Raw genomic sequence first — 13,260 nt, 5'->3', positions numbered from 1 at the left:
AGGGTTTCCCAAATATTTCTCAAAGAGATTCTTTGATAGAACCCCTTTTTTAAATTTAGGGTTTTTTTTAATTGAAGTATAGTTGATTTACAGTGTTGTGTCCATGTCTGCTGTGCAGCATAAGGGCCCAATCATACATTGCTTTTCTCTTACTATCTTCCATCATGTTCTATCCCAAAAGATTGGATATAATTGCCAGTAGTGTACAGTAGGACCTCATTGCTTATCCAGTCTAAATGTAATAGTTGCATCTACTAACCCCAAACCCCCAATCCATCCTTCTCCCTCCATTCTCCCCCTTGGCAACCACAAGTCTATTCTCTATCTGTGAGTCTGTTTCTGTTTTGTAGAAAGGTTCAGTTGTCCCATATTTTAGATTCCACATATAAATGATATCATATGGTATTTGTCTTTCTCTTTCTGACTTATTTCACTTAGTATGAGAATCTCTAGTTCCATCCATGTTGCTGAAAATGGCATTATTTTGTTCTTTTTTATGGCTGAGTAGTATTCCATTGTGTATATATACCACATCTTCTTAATCCATTCATCTATTGATGGACATTTAGGTTGTTTCCATGTCTTGGCTATTGTGAATAGTGCCACAATGAACATAGGGGTGTCTGTGTTTTTTTGAATTATAGTTTTGTCTGAATATATGCCCGGGAGTGGGATTGCCGGACCCTATGGTAATTTTATATTTAGTTCTCAGGAACTTCCATACAGTTTTCCATGGTGGTTGTACCAATTTACATTCCCACCAACAGCAAAGGAGTCCTTTTTCATTCAATATCATTAATACTTTCTATAACTAATATTTTAAGAAAGAAACTGAGGAAACACTCTCGTGGAGATTTTATACCCAAAGGAAGAACTCAGTGAGTTCCATATGTGGAATGTTTAAAGGAGAAAGAATGGCAGTTGTGAAGCACATCTAACAATATTGACAGGGCCTCTGAAGGATTTGGGAAACGGACTCCTGTTTCCTGCCATGAAACTGCCATAGAGAGATACTCTATGGTGCTGAGCAGAAGAGAGGAAATATTCTTTGTCTGCATGAGGGCGGAAGATGGGGATGACTAATAAGCTACCATTAGAGTTATCTCTAACCTTCCCCACTCCTGCATCCATCTCCACCAGCAAATCCTGCTCTACTTCCTCAACATCCCACCTCTTACGGGTCTGCTGCCACAACCCTGGCTCAAGGTACCCAAACTCCTCCAGTCATCTATTCATGCGTCTTCCAGCTTTCACCTAACATACTGCCCACACTGCGGCACATTGTTTCAGACCTTCCAGGAGCTTCCCCAGGAAGAATACAGGAAGGTGGCATTGGTGTGGCCCGGCATTTCCCAGCTCACGCATCCCACTCACTCTGAAGCTCTCGCCATCTTGACCTTGTTCAGTATCCCCCTACCTGGAATTCTTGCCATCTCGGTTGCCTATTGATCCTTCAGATTACTATGCAAAAATCATTTCCTCCAGGAAGACGTGCTTGATTTGTCAGCCTAGGCTAGTCAAAGAGCAAATCCGATGCCTGACCACAAGATGAGCATAGAAATGGAGAAATCAGCATTTAGACATTTTCATATAAAATACATAGGATTTTAATATTCCTATGACACTGAAGCACATAGTCAACTAATGTTGTTGAACCTGGTAAAGACCAGTCCAAGTTGGCGTTCCCATTGTGGCTCAGTGGTTAACGAATCCGACTAGGAACCATGAGGTCGCGGGTTCAATCCCTGGCCTTGCTCAGTGGGTTAAGGATCCGGAGTTGCCGTGAGCTGTGGTGTAGGTTGCAGATGTGGCTCGGATCCTGTGTTGCCCTGGCTCTGGTGTAGGCCGGAGGCTACAGCTCCAATTTGACCCCTAGTCTGGGAACCTCCATATGCCATGAGAGCGGCCCAAGAAATGACAAAAAGACAAAAAAAAAAAAAAAAAAAGTCCAAGTTATTGTCAACCTCATGTGGTGAGTCACCCATGGCACCAAAAGTAGACAAGCCTCAGTCCAGAACAGATCGAAGGGAAAACCAGTCTCCATCACATTGAGTTTGAGAAGCACTGCTCTAGATCACATGCCATGCTACACACTCTCACAGCCCCAGGCACCTTCCTTTCAAAGCATTTATCATAACTGGTCATTTTACATATGTTTATGAGATTTTTTTTTCTCCCATGCAGAGTCCTGGCTGCATGAGAGCAGGCACCAGGCTTGTCACTCCTCAATGTTTCACCCTCCTAGCCTAGCACAGTACCTGGCGCATTAGTGGTACCCCAAAAATATGCCCAATTTGTAAGGGGAAAGAGTGAGTCTTGTTATTGATTTTAACTGTGTCAACTCAGTTCCATTCTTAGTACTTACTGAGTCATCTGTGGATTTTATACAAGGATGGGAAAATGGGAGAATGGCAGAGGGAGATAAGAGAATAATTATTCTATTCCATAAACACAAGATTCTTTCAGATGGTGTTTCCATGGCGTAATAGATGTAAAATAAAAAATGGATGAATTCCCATTGTGTTTCCTGAGTTAAGGACCTGATGTTGTCTCTGTGAGGATGTGGGTTCAATCCCTGGCCTGGTTCAGTGAGTTAAGCCTCTGATGTAAGCTGTGGTGTAAATTACAGCTGCAGCTCTGATTTGCCCCCTAGCCTGGAAACTTCCATATGCTGCAGGAGTGGCCATTTAAAAAAAAAAAAAAAAAAAGGAAAAGGACAGCGTTGTTTTTAAAGAGTACAAAGGAATGCTTTGTCTTTGGTAACTTGGATCTAGACCCTTCTACTGTCACACCTTGAGGTTGTTATGTTTGATATTTATGTTTCACTCTCATCAAGTCACATGAGAAAATATTATTGCTCGTATGGCAGCAGAGCTGGGCACCTGCCAGCTTCCTGTGGGATTGTATTTCCTCGCACAGCTCTCCTCTCCCTGCCCTTGTTCTCAGCTGTGCTTCGGATAAAATGGTGAGAAAGAGAGCTGGTGTGCGGTGGGGCTCTGACAGCTTGACTGCTGGCAGCCGCTGGACCTCAGAGCATAATTTCCTCCCCGGTGGGTTATCAGAATCAAACACCCCTGACTAATCAGAATTTCAAAGGATGCAGATATGCAGTTTAATTTAAAAGGATGATTTGAAAGTAGCTCTGAGGAGGACAGGTGGACTTTTGGCCCTCTGACTCAAACAGGCATCAGAGGCAGCTGGAATCTTGACTTTTTTCCAAGAAAGAGAAGAAATGTTTATATAGTGAAGAGAGCAATGGATGGCATCAGTCTTAGCCCAGCAGTGGGAAAGGTACCTAATTCCCAGAGGCTTTTACATCCTCATATGTTAAAAAGGAAGATTTGACCAGATGACCTCTTCTATTTCTTCCAGCTCTGAAATTCTCTGACTCTAACCTCTAAGGTCTCTTCTAGCTTTCAAATTGGGGAACGGAACAATTCCAATTCCTCTAGGCCACCAGCTTTCAGCACGCTAAGCTCTATGTGTCCCCTAGCCTCGATTTGGTACTGAAAGAGGTAGCAAAGGTTATAGTTAAAGGATTTGCCATTTGCTACTCACTGAGTTTAAGCTTTCTTCTGAAAAGCCTGCAATACAACCTTGTGCCTCTTATTGTGGAAATGAATTTGTTTCCAAAATCCCATGGCTCAGAGGCTTAACATTAGTGCCACCAATTGAAAGTGTATAAAAGCATAGTATTCCCCAAAACAGCTTGCCTGCACAAAAGGTCCTAGAAGCAAGTGAAGCTCTGGAAAAACTGCCCTGGATACCCTCTCGATGGTGCATCACCCTACAGAAGGGCCTTCCTACACCCTGACAAATTCCACGCTAATGAAAACCGGCAGGACGTAGCTTGCCCCAGCCTTTTTCAACATTTAACCACTGAAGCCTGCCTCCCCCCATCCCCCACCACCCCGAACATTAATTAGTATTTACTAAACTGGGCTCCACCAGACCTATTTGGAAAATGCTGCTCTAAGCATCTTCCACTGACAATTCTCCAGCCCCACCTCAGACAGACAAAATCAGAATCTTTGGAGGTAGAATCCAGAAATACTACTTTACAAAGCCCTCCAGGCAGTGGTTCTAGGGCTGGTAAGTCCCAACTTCTAAGAACAGAGTGTTAAAATGACAGGAATTTCAGAAATGTGCTAGCCAACGGACTCCACGTAGGTAGACGGAAATTTGCCTTGGTGGGAGGATTTTCACCATGAAAATCAGCAAATGCTACAATGCAGGGTTCTCTGTTCTTCCCTCAGTTGCTGATGATTAGACATTTTCCTGCAAACCATGGCCTCCAGGCAACCCTTATATACAGTACAGTTTGAGAACCGCTGATAAGGCAATGTACTTCTGTGAAAATTTTGTGAAAATTTCAAGCACTAGTTTTAATCATGGTTTTGGTATGCCCAGAAAATTATATGCAGGAGAAAATCTTGCATTTTCCCCTTAAAATTAAAAGAAATTATCTAGGAATAAAAATAACCAGGTAACAGAATTCCCCTTGTGGTTCAATGAACTGGACTAGCAGCCATGAAGATGCTGGTTCAATCCCTGGCCTTACTTAAAGGGTTAAGGATCAGGCGTTGCTGTGAGCTCTGGTGTAGGTCAAAGACTCGGCTTGGATCCATCATGGCTGTTGCTGTGGCATGGGCTGGCAGCTGTAACTCCGATTCGACCCCTAGCCTGGGAACTTCCATATGCCACAGGTGTGGCCCTACAAAAAAAAAAAAATCAGGTAAACATAATCTCATTATGAACAGGAAATTTTTGCTTTTATAGACTTCATGAATGGAGAGGTACATAAAGGCCTTACTGAGAGATGTAGCTTTATGATGGCTATTCTATTAGTCATCTGGAAAAAAAAATCTAGAGATATAAAAATATTCTCAGACTATTGATTGTCACTTCTTAATTTTCTAAACGTCTCTTCACCACCACATTTCACACTGAAAAGAAACATATCTGACATGTGTCGAGGTTCTCCCTGGACTCTGGTCCCTGGGGTGTTGTCTTGGGGTGGGGAGATATGGCACATAATTTCTTTCTTAAAGGGGTTCCTCTGACACATGCAATTACAGTTCTGATTTCACATCTGATAGAAAACACAGAGCCCAGGGTGATCTGTTCTTTATTTCTCTGGTTCAAGCAACATGCCAAATCCAGTGACAGAACAGAAAGTCGATTATGAGACTGAAAAGTTTGAGTTTCTCCTTAAGATTTGCCTCTCTAGAAGTTCCCATTGTGGCTCAGTGGTTAACGAATCTGACTAGAAACCATGAGGTTGCAGGTTCGATCCCTGGTCTTGCTCAGTGGGTTAAGGATCTGGCGTTGCCCTGAGCTGTGGTGAAGGTCGCAAATGAGGCTTGGATCCCGAGTTGCTGTGGCTCTGGTGTAGGCCGGCGGCTACAGCTCTGATTGGACCCCTAGCCTGGGAACCTCCATATGCCACGGGAGTGGCCCCAGAAAAGGCAAAAGACAAAAAAAAAAAAAAAAAGATTTGCCTCTCTAGTCCCTCTAAAGGTGGACAACCTCAAGGTGATCGGGATGGAGTAGGACAGTTACACAGGTCCTTGTAGAAGTCCCCATAAGGGACCATAGAGAGGGAAGCCTAGGGGAATTTGGGAGCTCATTGTAAGTGAATAATTACTCAAGAGAACCGTCAGAACAAGGCAGGCTTGCTTGACTAGTAGAGGCATGAGACAGGCCTCAGGTCATTGGGTGGGGAATGGGGTAAGGCCTGCATTCAGGTTCAGATGAAGGGCAGGAGTTTAAGGAGCACCCTTCTGCTGATTTGAATAAGCACCTTGACACTCCTAGTCTGACCTTATAGGACCAAATACTCTCTTACCAGATACCAGGGAGAAGCTACGACTTGAAGAAGAGGAAGTCTTTTCCAACCCCCACTCCCCTTGGATGATAAAACTGTAGCCCACACTAATCCTCGGGGCAGAGTCTCTTTGCCGGCCTGCTTGCATCTCTCACAAGCGTCCGCTCTTAATCTGTCCTCTCTAAATAAATCTGTCCTCTCTTAATAAATCTCACCTATCACTTTGTCTCTCGCTGAATTCCTTCTGCACAGAGGCACAAAGAACCTCAATCTCACTAAATATAGACACCAGGTGAATGATTCTCATTTTAAAACTGTGGGTTCAAGTCCCAATCTGGGGCCTGGCTGGGTTCAAGTCATAAGTGCTGTCAGTTTCTAAAGTGCCTGCCGGCTTAAATAGGGTTTGGCTGGAACGGCTTCTCTGGCACAAACACACTCCAGCAGGCGTCACATCCCAGGTGGTCAGGACCCTGACCTGTCACCAAGAGGTATTTAATTGTTATGAATCCAGCAGTTCATTCTGACAGCCAAACACAGGAACACTGCCTGTCTCTCCTGTAAAATGCCAAGTGGCATATGCTTAAAGATAGAAGCCTCTCTTCTCTCAGGCAAGCCTAAGACTTTCTGACAGCCCTGAAATATACCTGAGGCCAAATGGTGACAGGGAAGTAGAGATGACGAGATCCTGTGTTTTTCGAACACTTAACCCTCGCCAACCTCTGCCTAGACATTTTGCATATTAAGCAACTTGTACAGCATACCTGACAGATTTTCTTTGCCCTGTCCAATCTCTCCTTGTCCTTTTAAACTAAGATTCAAAAATTAAATGTCGGAGTTCCCGTCATGGCTCAGTGGTTAACGAATCTGACTAGGAACCATGAGGTTGCAGGTTCGATCCCTGGCCTTGCTCAGTGGGTTAGGGATCTGGCGTTGCCGTGAGCTGTGGTGTAGGTCACAGATGTGGCTTGGATCCTGCGTTGCTGTGGCTCTGGTGTAGGCCAGAAGCTACAGCTCCAATTAGACCCCTAGCCTGGGAATCTCCATATGCCACGGTAGCGGCCCTAGAAAAGACAAAAAAAAAAAAAAATTTCTGGCTTGGGGGCCAGAGAGATAAGATCAATCATTGAAATGAGTACAGAAACAGTAGAAATACAACTAAAACAGCTAACTCCTCAGTAGTGGGAAGGTAGAGGGAGTGGCCGAGACCATGACAAAATCTGATTTTGGGGACTAATACTTTAAATTTGTAACTATAGCCAATGATGCAGCTTTTTTAAAAAAAAAGACAAATTCTATAGGCCAAACACAATGCATATGGGGGTTGGATCTGGCAGCTGAGCCACCACTTTGCAGCATCTGCTTCAGCCTTAGTCACCCATTTAACTGCTGCTTCCCAGAGGCCTTGAAATGCAGCTGCAAGTGGAGCATTATCACATTTAAAATTAACTTCAAAAATGCAATACTCAAAATGAATTTTCCCAGAAAACTACTCTTTATAATAGGCTACACCTAAAAAGATTTTTAAAGGAAGCTCTTAAGATTATGAATTAAACTGAAAATGGTTTGGAAGTTGGAAACCTTGGCTAATTCTACTTATATGCACATTCACATGACTTGGAGAGGGCATGATCTTTGAAAATGTGCTGCACTGGAATAAGAACCCAAAGAATGAAAAAAGAAGAAAGCCCAAAGTAATGATTCCTAAAGGATAGCATGTCCAACCCATACTAGAGAAATATTTTAGAGCAGTGAAAAACTTTTATCAAATTGTCGTAATGTAACTACAGAGGTGAATCTACTTGCCAAGTGATGTAGATTATTTTTTATGATGTTAATCAAAGTCTCAATTAAGGTTCCCATTTTATAGATATAAAATATCACATTATAGATATAGAAGGTTGACACATTTTTTAAATGTGCAGAATTTATGAAGGAAATGCTTAAAACCAGTTCATGGAGTCCCCGTTGTGGCTCAGCAGATTAAGAACTTGACATTGTCTCTGTGAGGATGCAGGTTCCATCCCCGGCCTCACTTGGTTAAAGTTCTGGCACGACTGTAAGCTGCAGCCTAAGTTGCAGATGTGGCTCAGATCTGGTGTTGCCAGGGCTGTGGCGTAGGCCTTAGCTGCAGCTCTGTTTCAACCCCTGGTCCAGGAACGTCCATATGCCACAGGTGCAGCCATAAAAAAATTAAGAAAACCAGCTCATGATGTTTAGATGTTCAGCCAGGTTAAAGACATGCCAAGGCGAAGGATTTCTGAAGAGAGTTCCTGTAGGGAGCTATTGCCATGCTCAGAGTTCCCACCCTCTCCTCTACCCTCAAGGCTCCACCTTGAGCCTAACAGAAGTCTGTGAACAGGTCACCTATTCTTCAACAGTGGAAAGCAAGGAGTGTACAAATATTAATCACATCCCTTAATCAGATGTGAGCCATGGGAGAAAGCCAGCATAGGGTCGGATCTAGGATTTCCCAGAGGGCTGGAAGGACCCTAGTGATAAGAAGTCGAAGGGGAAAGCTGAGTTTCTGCTGGTTCCAGAAGAGTAGAAAAAGACTCTACAAACTTTAGACAAGGCAGTCAGCAAACTTCTTCTGGAGAAGACCAGATAGTAAATATTTCAGGCTTTAAAGGCTGGATGGTCTGCATGGCAACTACTCAACTCTCTGCTTGTGTTGCAAAAGCAGCCATCAACAAGCTATAAACAAATGGGTATGACTGAGTTCCACCAAAACTTTAGTGATAAAAACAGGTGGCATGTTGGATATAGCCACAGAAGCCCAACTTTACCTGCTGTGCTCTAGACATGACCACCTGGGGCAAAGGAGGAGAGCGGAGCAGAGGCCAGAATGGAAAAGCTCAAGAAGGTCAAGTCAAATTTAACATCCCGCCAGGCCTGCTACACAACCAAGACCATGATTCCCTTGAGAGCCTTTCTCCCTCCTCCCCCTCCCTCCTCCCCTGACACTCCTATCCTGGAGAAGTTAGAAACTGGCCAACTGTAACCTAGCAGGACCCTATGGGGCCTTCCCAGGACAGACCTCTCCCCCATATCCTCTGCTTTAGCTCCTCTCTGAAGTACCACCTCTGTAATAGCATCTGATGCACATTCCCTGAGTTGTTTTAAAGATGCTAAAACCCCACAAAATGGAAGAAATTAACCACTTGATGACCTTGAGCACATAGATCTGCTGGTGCCTAAGGATTCATAGTGCACCCCTGTGACCACCCCATTACCTCACCATCAACCAATCGGAGAATTGTGAATGAGCCAATCAGTACCCCGGGATGTCCCTCCCTCGCTGGGCCTTTAAAAAAGCTTTGCTGAAACCCTTGGGGTTTTCTGAGCACTAGCTGTCCTAGACTCTTTGTTTAGTGCCTTGTAGTAAATGCTGTGCTTTCCTGAACCACAACCCAGTATCAGTAGATTGGCTTTGCTGTGCGTGGGCCAGAAGACCCAAGTTTGGTTCTGTAACACAGCTAGCTGGGAAGGGAGAGAGAGAAAAGCCACAGGAAGAAAATAGAGAAACAACAGCAACCACCTTTTCTCCCTTCCAGATTCCATCCTGAGGAGGATAGAGCTGAGTGAGGAGGAGGTATTTGACATTTAATCCAATTCAGAGATCTTAGGCTGGACACACTTAATTTCTGAACCAAGACTGCATTTCCAACTTAATTTCTGAACCAAGACTGTATTTCCAACTTAAAATGACCATAGGTAGGTGTAAGAGTTTGTAGAAAAGTCATGGAGGAGGAGGAAGAAAAAATAAAATCCTGTATTGATTAAATCATACTCGCTTTTTCAAAATACAAGTGACCTACAAAATCAGAGTCAAGCATGTTCTTTTCTGCCCTGAAGACCTCAGCTCTAATGCAAAAACAAATGGCAATGGCATCCATGTCAACTGATTTGCACAAACTCTAGAAAGAAACATCTCACCAAGATGGCCACTCAGCATTGAATATTATTGACTCATCTTCACATACAGTTTCTCCAACTCCAGGTATTCAATTATAGAAAATAATTGGGAATCCTTCCGTCCTTCAATAAATATTGTGACAGTTTATGGCTTCCTTCAGGTCATGCACCTACCTCTACTCGTGCATTTAATTCCCCAGCAGGGACATGATTCTCAGGGTCCTTCACAAGGGTTTCAGTTGTATGGGAGAAAAGTGAGGCTTGGCACCCCAAAAACCTATTTGTCACCTGCAATTCAGAGTGAATGTCTATAGAGGGTGCTGATAAGCTCATTTGGGTTTCTTGAACTGCCCCTCAGGAAGGCCAACTGAACTATCACCTCCCCTACGGGGCATCTACAGGAATAAGCTGGGAGCACTGGAGCAAAATGCTTTATTCATTCTCAGTTTTAAGACCAGCACAGCCAGCAGTATGAGAATCTATCTGGCTTTTGTTAAAGATGTAGAGGGAAGTCTTGTTTTGTTTTTTGTTTTCTAAGCTAAAAAGGGTTTTAAAAGAGAAGGCATCATCTTCTATGATCTTGGTAACTCTGTGCTGTGAATGTTGCAGCATAAAGTTTATATAACTTGCACTACATTCACTCTCCAAAATGTGTAACTCCTTGGATTGCATTGTTTTCACCTACTGTCACCCAGACATCATATTACTTGATAATGGTGAAACTCTATTTCATTACGGCATTTGCCAGTTTTTGGCTAATCACTGACTGCTCTATGCTTGGTTACATGGGGTTTTTTTCTTAGCCTATCAGCTGCTACTGGAGAGGATGGATATGTGTCCTTCACCCAATTCACACTGTTCTTAGTATAGTGTAATGCAGATCATATTTACTTATATAAATTTTCTTTTCTTTAAATTCCATCACATTGCTCTAAAATGACTATCGGAAGGAAAAGGAGGTTGATGATATGTGAATCTTGGTTGACTGCCAACTCCAATAATCATTTCATATTTGAGAATTTTATATTTCTGCAATATCAATTATTAATCTAAAGTTAGTAGTGAAGTTAATTGGGATCTACACCTTTTTTTTTCTTTCTTTTTTCAGCAACTCATTGTCATTAGGGATAAAAGACTCTCCTAATCAAGGCTGCTTTTGTCTTTGAAAGGGTGGATTATGTGGAAGATTGTGAGAGAGCTATTTTCAGGTTAAGGTTGCAAACACCTTTTCAATAAAAGAAAAATTAGGTATATATTCAGTCTCTAACACTATTCTTTCAACATTTATTTTCTCACCTTCATTCAATAAACGCTTGTGGAGAGCCCACCATATTTGATAAAATGACCTAGGCATTGGGATATAACAATGAAAGTGACAAGGCTAAAAACAGTATCAAAGGGTGATACAAGTTATGCAGAGATGTAAAGTAGGATGATGTAAGAGAGTGACTAGGTAGTAACTTTAGATTGAGTGGTCTAGGAAAGGCTTCTTTGAGAAGGTGAACTAAAATTTATCTAGATGATGAGAAACAGTCATGCAAAGATCAAGTAAGAACAAACACTTTCCATACAGAGGAAAGGGTTAATGCAAAGGACCTGTAGTAGGAGTAAATTTCAGGGAGCAGAAGGAAGGTTGGTGTAGCTAAAGTCTTATGGTGTAAGATGCTAAAAATGAGCATAGAGAAGGAAGCAAGTGTCATAAGATGAGGGCTTCTCAAGAAGCTATTAGAACTTAGGATCTTATTCTGTTTTACAGGAAGTCATACAAGGTGGTGGGTATTTAAATCAGGAGAATAACATAACCATAAACTAATCTACATGTTTAATATTGTGTTCTGGCTGCTATAGGAAGACTAGATTATAAGGGGACAAGAATGGAAATCAATATGGCAACAGTTATAGTCCTTCAAGTAAGAGATGGTGGTGTCTTGGATTAGAGTGGTAGTGAAGAAGGAAGTGGAAGAATTCAGGATAGACTTTGAACTTGAGTTGGTAGGTCTTGCCAAGGGGTTGATGTAGGAATAGGAGAAATAGAAGAAACAAGAATAATGCTTAGATTTTTGTCTTGAGCAACCAGGTGGTGTGGTAGTGCCACTTATGAAGTGGAGTCTATGAGATAGGATCTGAGTGGGCAGGTTGTGAAAAAATTAATTTTGTTCTAATCATATTAGGTTTGAGATATCATTTGGACACCCAAGTGGAGATGTCAGACAGGAAGAGAGTTGGAAAATTCATGCTGGATATAAATATTTGGGAATTATCTACATAAAATAGTATTTGATGCCATAGGATAGATGAGGCCACCAAGAGAAAGAAGAACAGAAGAAGAGAGAAGAAGAGATCCAAGGTCAAAGGCCCTGGCAGAATCCATTGTTTAGAATAATAAGAAGAAAGAGGATCCATTTTAAAAGAATGCAAAGAAGCAGGTGGCAAGTAGGAGAAAAACCAAGCAAATGTGGTGCCACAAAAGTCAAAAGAAAATGCTCTAGGAGGAAAAAAGTAGACAGCTGCTCCTAAAGCTGTGGAGATATCAAACAAGGGAGGGAAAGAGGTGTAACTGTTATACAGAGGGCACTGGAACAATTCAAGAACAGTCTCAAAGAAGAGGTGGGATAAGAAGTTCAGGGAAATGGAGATAAAGTCCGTAACCGTAAGACAGTCACTTAGGACATTTCACTGAGACAAGGAGCAGAGTAATAGGGAAGTCGCTAGAGGGTAATTTTGTTTCCCCAACAAATATTTATTGGCCAAGTGATAAATGCAGGGCACTGTGCTAATTGCTACTGAGGAATAGAAAGATAAATATTGTCTAATGAATGCCTTAAACATCTCACAATATATAATAGAACACTGGGAGCATAATAATAGTCATCTGAATTTATTATTATTGTTGCCATAATAGTGCTACATAATAAACTGCCCCCCAAACTCAAACACAATAAGTTTTTATTATTGTTCATGAGCCAGCTGGGAGGTTCCACTTGCCAGGATCTGGTTCAGCTAGTCTGGGCTGGGTTTGCTCATGTGTCTAAGTTCAGGTCTGTATTAGTATTGGGACTTTTATGAGTGTAGGGATTGTACATCCACGAGGCTGGCCCTATCCAACAGTTTGGAAAAAGACCACCTGCCAAAGAAGAGGACGAGAACAACATACAAAGAGGAACAGAGCTAATTACTAAAAAGACAATACCATAGAGCCTGAATCCAAGCCTGCCTGGAGTCTTCCATCCTAGAATTCCTAGCCACGGAAAACCCCAACGCCTCTATATGTTGAACACAGCCTGAATTGAGCTCTATCACTTGCAACCCAAAGAGTTTTGATTAATACATCCAAGTTAGAATTTCTAGACCTTAAAAAAAAAATCTACTGATGATCTAATCAAATATTTTCTAAAGGGGGATTTTAGGAAGATTGATTCTCACAGACTGGTTGGAAATTATAAGAACCTGCTAGAAAGAATTTCAGTATTTAGTTCCCGGGGATTAAAAAGAAGTCCATTTCCTGTCCCCCAGCCCAT

At 42.3% G+C, this 13,260-nt stretch overlaps 1 long non-coding RNA gene across 1 annotated transcript in view; it reads left to right on the top strand.

Moving 5' to 3' along the window:
* Nucleotides 1-13,260, top strand: part of LOC146403329 (uncharacterized) — an 82,675-nt gene that overhangs the window by 30,177 nt on the left and 39,238 nt on the right. The window contains exons 2-3 of the long non-coding RNA XR_014803565.1: nucleotides 9,382-9,541; nucleotides 9,683-9,827. This is a non-coding gene — a long non-coding RNA (uncharacterized LOC146403329). The remainder of the gene's footprint in view (nucleotides 1-9,381; nucleotides 9,542-9,682; nucleotides 9,828-13,260) is intronic.

Source organism: Sus scrofa, chromosome 5 (assembly GCF_054392235.1).
Source record: "Sus scrofa isolate SSC_HxYL_T2T_F1_AM1 chromosome 5, Sscrofa_HxYL_maternal_Yorkshire_Landrace_v2.0, whole genome shotgun sequence".
Classification (NCBI taxonomy): Eukaryota; Metazoa; Chordata; class Mammalia; order Artiodactyla; family Suidae; genus Sus; species Sus scrofa.
This window is presented reverse-complemented; position numbering and strand designations above follow the sequence as displayed.